The sequence below is a fragment of the Trichechus manatus genome, unplaced genomic scaffold (assembly GCF_000243295.1).
Source record: "Trichechus manatus latirostris isolate Lorelei unplaced genomic scaffold, TriManLat1.0 scaffold00112, whole genome shotgun sequence".
In the NCBI taxonomy this organism is placed as follows: domain Eukaryota; kingdom Metazoa; phylum Chordata; class Mammalia; order Sirenia; family Trichechidae; genus Trichechus; species Trichechus manatus.
In genome coordinates this window covers 1310282-1318972 of record NW_004444048.1, presented here as the reverse complement: position 1 = coordinate 1318972, position 8691 = coordinate 1310282, and the positions used below count along the sequence as shown (strand labels likewise).

Here is an 8691-nt window from a genome sequence, read left to right as displayed (position 1 = left end):
AAAAAAAAAAAAGAAAGTCAAACTTTTTCCTAAGCTATCCTTGTATTTTGTTTGTAAAAAAGTATTATAAGTTGTTATTATAGAATGCTCAGAAGAATGTACTTCTTTTGGTAATATTAGATATGTTTTGAATTGAAATTTTAAAATGTTACTGAATCTCCCTTTACACAATCCTATAGTTAACTAGATACAGTAGATAAAAGAAAAAAAAAAAAGAAAGATCAGCTACTTAGCAATTACTTGAAAGTTAATCATCATAGAAGCTTATTTTCCAGAATGAACAGATTGCTAATTTGTATAGCTTTCTGGTTTCCCAGGTTTTACATGGAATTCGATCTGTAATCTCTAAGAAGCTAGCAGTCTGCATAGTGGAGGTGAGGTGTGCATACATGTGATCCTGTCACAACTGTACTTTTCCTCTGGTCCTATTGTGGGTAAAAAGGATGGAGAAATGATTTTAATACTGTTCTGTCTCTGGAGGGAAGAGCAAAGTATAGGTCAGTATACATCCCTTGCAGTCTTACAACATAAGAAAAGTGACATTGGTGCAGAGAGAAGGGCACACCATTTTCACAGCTAAGCACCAGGAGGGAAGGGGAAAAGCAAAGTGACAGCTCTAAGAAGGAATGATAGCAAGCATAAAGGAATTTATATTCAAATATTTAAACATTCTTGAAAGGATTCTTGAACAGAAATTCCTTTTCTCTTCTCCCCACGTAGAAATGAGTTTAACACGCAGCCAGATGCTAATGCAAAGTGACTCCAGCTATTCCTCGCAAGCATAGCTAAATTGCCATTATTTGTTAAGCGCATTGAATTCAGCTGTGGATACAGCAGTTGGTTGCATTCAGCAAGCATCTGTACCCTTTTTTTTTTTTTTTTTTTTCAATCCTCCAAAGCAGAGACAACTCTACCTATCTCCCCCCTCTCCTCCCCTGTGCTGGCTGGGAATTGTCAAGTGACAACCGACCAAATCCTTTTGGACAGGAAGCCTTCATCCTGAGTTCTATATACTTGCAAAACAGGCCTTGTGGTTGGATCAGGGAGCCCATTAAAAGCACTTTGATGGTATGGAAATTCATCTTCATGAAGCTCCTAGGCCCCTAAGCAGCATGCTGTTTAGCTGTGGTTACAGATCAGTCATTCACATTGGAGGGCAATAATTGTGCTGACGGCTTGTAAGGCAATGGAAGTACATAAAATAATCCTGGGCCCTCCACCATGGCATTGTGAGTTAATCTTCTCTAATACAGATCAGCTGTTGTTCTAACACATGACTTTATGCCAGCTCCAGTGACTCTGCACAGCCTTTTGATTAAGTGGCAGGAGTGGAACCATCTGCATTTGCTTTATTCTATACATATCCGTAGTTGGGGACCCTATTTCCACTTCTTGCTCCACTCCACAATCATACTTTATTTCTCTGATTAGCATGTCCTGTTTGGGTTGTAGGAGTGAGAGTGCCTTTGTTGAAAGCTACTGCTTTCAATTTTCTTTTCCTTTTTACTGTGTAGATTCATAAATTTTTTTTTTTTTTTAAATGTATCTTGTTTCGAAGTAATACTTGCCAGGACCTATTGGTCAGTTAAGATGTCTCCATTCTCATGAAGGTTATCATTCCCAATCTTTGCGCCATGCATTTTCAATGTAGTTAAGTTATATTTTCAATTATAATCTTATATTTTTACAGAATTTTAAGTAAAAATCTTAAATATGAAAATGAAGCAGTTCCATTATTATAATAGTATGGCAAACTCTTGGAATGTGTAAGTAAACTTTCTTAGCAGAAGGGTCTGTATTAGTTCACCCCTTATGTCATCTGTGACGCTGGAGAATGAGATGGAGGCTGTTGAAGCTCTCTTTGAAGCCAGTACTACTGTGGTTGCCTTTTCCTCTTAAACTAGCTTAGGTGTCATTTCTACAATATCAACGATTGATCTACCAGTCTGTGCAACTCATGGGAATGAGAGAATAATGTCAAACTAATATCTTCTCATTAGTAATCAGTTTAATATTAGCATGTACTGTGTATTAAGAACCGTGCTATGTGCTGGAGATATTGTGTTGAACAAGAAAATTCATTTGTAGAGTTTACAGTTTAGATAAGATTATTATTTTGACTGATAATCATTACATATTTATGCGTATGAACCCACCTGTAGGAATTGAATGAGGACCCCATATTGCTCGGCATTTCAGACCAGTTATACATACCTGAGTTGACAAAGGTAGATCTTCCCCTTAACAAAAACTTGTTTTTACACATAAAGGAACATCACTATGTATACTGTATCATTATTTTCCAAATGCTTACCTTTGTAATAGATTTTTATAATCACCCAAATTTATCCATGGCCGGATAAGTAGACCAGTACTTTTTTTTTGAAATTTTGCTTCATAGTTCTTGATGAAAGACATAAGCAGAATATATGATAAATTAATCTTATATTTTACACTGTCATCTTCTCGTATAATTTGAATCCCAAAAGGACATTTTTTTCCTCTAAAACAGTACTCCTGTCTCTAAACCCAAAGTACATGAAATATAAGGAGGGAGGGCAAGAAAGATGGAAAGGAGCTGGGAGAGAGGAAGTGGGGAAAGAAAGAAATGCAGCCCTCACATGGTTGGTGATTTACATCACTCTACGAGGTGGTATCATTGCCTGAGATCCATATAACTGGAATCCTGAGGAGGAGATGCTTGATTTCTTGGGTACACAAATCTTATACACCTTAACTTTGTTTCACATTTCAAATAGCCAACATGGCTGTCCCAAGTAGAAGGTCTTAATTCTGAAAAACTAATTGGACAGTGAAAACAATTAGAGGTGTGAAGTTAAGAAACAATGTTTTTAAGTGATATGTACCAAAACATATAATGAAAGTCATTTTTACTGGAACACATTTTAATTGAAGACTTCTAAAAGATTTCTCATTTCTTTACTTTTTTGGAAGTGTTTCAACATACCCAAGAAACTGTGTATGTCAGGTTTCTTGGAAACTCTGGGAGACAGTGTTATTTATAATTGTCATCTCTGGTTAATTATAGCCTGATTGTATATTCAAAAAAATATTATCTTTTACCACATAGCTCTTTTACACATTAGTGTTATGGATAAATAAGTAAGCTTCTCAGGTAGGAGGAATCAGAAAGAAAACCCTCATGCATTTATTTTATAAAAAGCATCACTTTGCTTAATTATCACCCACATGGCACAATTTTGATCATACAGTCAGCTGCATCCTCAGGTTCTTGACTTTTTGTTTGAACACATACAAAGATCTCCAAATAGGAGGTCGTAAAAACCTCAGTTTGTGCCCTGATCCCACCAGTCAACATTAATACAGCAGAGACCCAGTCCATTCAGTTGAAATGAGGAATAGACCAGCAAGTTTCCCACCTTATTTCCCTCACTCCAGATGTACTTATCGTAGTAAGAGCATACCCATGCTGTAGAATCTGTTAGAAATCTATTTTGCTGCATTTATCAGGAAATCTAATGCAGTCGCTTAAACAAATAGTGATTAATTTTTCTCACATAATGGAGTTTAGGAGTAGGACGTTGGTGGTGTTAGTTCATCAGCTCAGTGATCTCAGGATTAAAATCTCTTTGATTCTTTTTTTTTCCCTTAGGGTCACAAAAATGGCTACTGCAACTACCGCTCTTCCATCTATATGAAGGCAGGTCGATTTAGGAGGGAAAAGTGTTTTTCTGTGCTAAGTTCAGTCTTCTAAGGGTCAGCAGTTTGAATCCACCAGGCGCTCCTTGGAAACTCTATGGGGCAGTTCTACTCTTGTCTTACAGGGTCGTTATGAGTCGGAATCGACTGGATGGCAATGAGTTTTATTCACATAGGGATGTTTCACTGTCCTCAAGCCAACTTCTACAAACATCTCATCGGCTAGAGTCCGGTCATATGCCCGCCCTTAAGATAATTACTGACCAAAAATAGAGAATACTTTAAATTCATCATGGATTATTTTCTGCGACTGAACTAGAGTCTTTACCCTATCCTCCCTGAGATTAAGGGGTGTCTTGAGATCAAAGGCTACATTAACCTGTTGCCATCGAGTCGATTCCCGACTCATAGCAACCCTATAGGACAGAGTAGAACTGCCCCATATGGTTTCCAAGGAGTGCCTGGTGGATCTGAACTGCTGACCTTTTGGTTAGCAGCCGTAGCATTTAACCACTACGCCACCAGGGTTTGCAAGGTTATGTTAGCAGGGAAGAAAAATGAGACCAGAATGACTATTGGATAGGAAAACGCCATTGTCTGTCACAGCTACATTGTAAAAATGATATCAAACTTTGCAATTATTTCTATCATAAAACAGGTTTATTTTGTTTGTTTTATATTTATTATCTATCTGTGTACTTTTTCTCTTCACTGTTACATGTCCATGGCCTTGTACCTTGTCTGTGATTCATAAAGAGTTAAATTACATACAAGCATGTGCACAGGAAAACATGCTTGATGACAGATTAAATCTCTGAACACATGTTCTATACATGTTAAGGTCAACTTCTGGATTGCTTTTCTTATGTGAAATGGATGTTACTCACAAAAATAAACCTGCAAATGTATGCAGACATTTCTTAAGGTAGAGAAGTTCTTCCCCAAACATTGAGTGCCTACAGTATACCTGGAATGTAAATACGCAAGCCATGAATTCCTGTATAACTGCAAATAAGAACAGCTAGAAAAATATCTTATTCTTCCATCTGAGGCTCAGTGGGAAGTCTTTAAAAATCTATATAGAATAAGATGAAAATTTAGTGAATAAACATTTGTAATTTAAAGAATAATTTACTCAATAATGGCACCAGTTTCTTTTTTTAGTTTATCGTCAGTCTCACCACAGACTATGTAGGCTGATCTGTAAAGCAAGGTTAATTTTATTATATAAAACTCTTGGCTGTTGGAAACTCTTCCATTACAACCACCTCTTTGCTGCCGTTGTCAACCCTTTTCTTTCCCTTTAACAGAGTACCACACATGAAATGACAGTGACCAGTGTTGACTTAATGTGGATGTTTAATAATGAAAAAAGTGTGTCAGTCCCAGCATTAGTTACAAATGGCAGTGAGTGTATCAGATGGCAGCCCTGTAATAATTTTACATCCATCATTCTTTCCTGATGCTTCGCTGACCGTCTGATGGATGGGGCCAGCAATGTTAACTCTTCAGAAACTGACAGTGTATCTAGTTCAGCATTATCTAACACATGCTCCTCCATTAGATAAGGAGAAGACATATGAGGAATTGTGAATAACAGGTTTTGCTTGGAAAAAGTGAATAGTAAGGAACTCATGCGTCTGCTTTCAGTGGGAGATACTACAATTAATGATTATGGATAGTTTTTGTAGATGTTGCCATTAGCTAAAGTGACTCAGAGAAGTCAAGTTAGAAAAGAGATATTTCAGTGGTTGGAGAAAAAGACTTTATGAGGGAGGTAGCTACGTTTTTAGGTTAATCCTTCAAGAGGAAAAGAGATCATTGCAACAGTGAGGCAAAAGTCGGAGCTTTTACTAGGGGTGTGTGCGTGTGTGTGTGTGTGTGTCTGCGTGTGTGCGCGCTTTAAAAAAATGTTCTCAATAATTTGAATCCTCTGGTTAGAATTTGCCTAGGAAGAAATTTAAACACACATACACACAAGCAATTAATATTTTCCCTTTATAAAAGTGAGTATATATTATTTTTAATCTCTAACTTTACATATGATTACTTGGTGACTTTAGTTAAAAGATACACAAAATCTGAAGCACAATACTTGCCTTTTTATTACTGAAGTCTCGCTCCTCTGAAAATTTATATAAAATGGGTAGAGAACTGCTTTCTAGGCAACTGATTATTAGAAAATCTAGACCAGCCTTTTTATGTGCACGTCGGCGTTTGAACCTGAGGTTTTCTTTTCTTTTGTTTTTCGTTCATAAAACCTTCCTAATTCTGAGTGTCTTAACTAGGGAACACTTCTTGTGGGACAGGAGGGGAGAGGAAAACCCCTTAGTGAATATTATCAGCACACAGCAGCCAGTTTTCAAAGACCATGACAAAAAGACAAATAGGTATTATGTCATCATCCATCCATCACTCTATATGTCAGCCTTTCAATAATTCCAATCGACATTCTTGACAGGCTGGTGCAAGTTAAAGGGGCCGTTTGTTTCTAGAAATTGAGTATAGGCTGTCTATAGCCTTTTGTTCCAGATGGTTTTCTTCTCTGTCTTTTCATTTCTTTCCTTTTCTTTCTTCTCTTTTTGGGGGTATTTAATTGAAATACATGCCGAGTTTGCAGACTGCAAAGATCAGAGCTGTTTTCGTCCAGCAGTGGTAACTATGCATTAAACATTTTGATTTGTTTGAGCTTGAAGTTTAGTCCTTTTTTGCCATTTGCTTCATGGAGTTTGTGTATATTTACAGCCTCTGCATTTAATGGCCACATGCCTTATTTTCACAGATGGCCAGTGGAAGACTTTTTCTTTCTCTTAGTATAGCCCACTTTCAGTTTTGCTACATTTGTCACAGTGCCACTACTTGCAGCTAGCAAGTGCCCACGCTTGGTGGGGAGCAATTATGGTGTGAGTTTTTAAGGAGCTTTTTAAACGTTTTTTTTTTTTTTTTCCAGTAAACTTTTTATGGTTTAATTTTCAAGCCTGGAAAAGCTGTGCATGTTTTCAAACAGAGAGTCTTGTGTTCTTTACATCATTCTAGTAGAGAGGTTAGTGCAGTAGGGTCCAATAAAATGAGACACATTGAGCATGCCAAATTAGGCTTTCAGATAGATAACCACAGGCCTCTCTGATAATTAAAATTGTCTATTCATTTAAGGGTATGAAGATATGTTCACAATACTGTATTCATGAATAAAGTTTCAAAACACTGTATAGAGAATGGTCCAGATATTTTAAAAGTATATTTTCATGGTACATAGAAAAAAGACTTAGAAGGATACACAACAAAATGTAAATAATAATTGTGTTAAAATGCTAGGGTTGTAATTTTACTTCTGTATCTCCACATTTCTGAATTTCTATATTTTCTCTAAGGAAAGTAAGAATTACTGTTATAGTTGGACCAAAAAAGTTATTGTTAAAATCCACGCCTATCAAGAATGGTCTTTTCTTCCCTTCTCCTTTGCTTTCTTACTCCTTGCCGAGACCAGTTAGCTCTGTCTTCAAGACTTTTACACACTGAGGCGCTGAAACAATTAAAAGAAAGTTTGTTTTTAAGTTACCCTCTTATATTTAGTAGATGTATTCTTTAGTGTGATTCATTACAGACCATTTTGCCAGTATGGATTAAAAATTATCAAGATGTTCTGAATTTAACATTTATTTGAAAGGGTCCCATTGGATCTCTCCAATCATGTATCTTTTCTCTTACAAATGAGAAAGACATATGACTATGAATCATAAGTCATAAGGGCTATTGATATTTATTTTGAGCTTTACAACTTTCAGTGTGCTTTCACATCGTATTTCGATATCATACTTTAAGATAGGTAGAGCAGTATTTTTATCTCCCTTAAAAAAAAAAAAACCTTGAGATTTGAGAAGATTAGGAGATTTGTTCCAGTGGTAGATCAGTTTTTGAATCCAGGTCTTTTGCCTTGTTAAGTTCACACTCTTCTTCACTGAAATCCACTGAAAGGTATTCAAGAAAGTAACTTAGTGTCTGTTGGATTGGCTTGTGCTCCAGCTTTAGTTATCTGTACTCTTTGGTACATTATTGAGGCTTTGTCACAAAAAACTCATTTAAGCAAATATCATCTCCCCATATTCTTTACCAACTCTGTTTCTCCTTTTCCTGCTCCCTTCCTATCTCTTCCTTTATCACTCACCCGTCCCTTAACTAGAGGACAAATTAAGGGGAAAAAAAATATGTTCAGTTGTATTAATTTTGCTTCTTGTGGCAGCTCTGCTAAAAAATGTAATGAGGTGTTAGCTGTCCTTTAAAATGAGATTTTAGATACCTCTTCTAATTTCTCTTTTTCTCTCTCTTATCCTAAAACAACCACGGATAATCGAAAAGTGAATGATTGCCCTGATGTGCCTGATTCTATTTGTCAGACCCAGCACTGATGAACTAAGTGATGACTTCTTAAAATAGTCTAATTATGTTTATTTAATTGAAGTAACTACTGGCTACTAAGGCTACATTTGTAAGAATGCTGACAGTTTTATAGCTTTTATTCCATGAAAAGGAAAAATTAAAGAGAAAAATGCTGTACCTCTCTGCTGCTCAGTAACTGAGTTACCCATTGTTTATGAAACACATATCATCAGACAACATTTTAGTTTTCTGTTTACATCGGTGCAGTCCTCCCACCCCCTGGACGTCCTGTGTAGGTTGTGAATTCTGTTATTTTTCTTTTCTGGCCTCCTGTTTTCTTCATATTAACCCTTCAGTTTTGACTCAGTGTATTTAGTCCGTATGTATGTGTGCCCTGGTTTAAAACAACAAAAAAGATTTTTTTTAGAATTTGGTTGAATCCTCACCACATATAGAGACATGTGAAATCCCAAAACTTAGTTTTACCTTTCTTGGTGTCATGGATTGAATTATGTCCTCCCAAAAATGTGTATCAATTTGGCTGGGCCATGATTCCCAGAATTGTGTGTTTGTCCTCCATTTTGTGATTGTAATTTTATGTTAAAGAGGATTAGGGTGGGATTGTAACACCAC

At 36.4% G+C, this 8691-nt stretch overlaps 1 protein-coding gene across 1 annotated transcript in view; it reads left to right on the top strand.

Annotated features, from left to right (window-relative positions):
- SOX5 (SRY-box transcription factor 5) overlaps positions 1–8691 on the top strand; it is a 955120-nt gene that overhangs the window by 925832 nt on the left and 20597 nt on the right. The window lies entirely within an intron of this gene.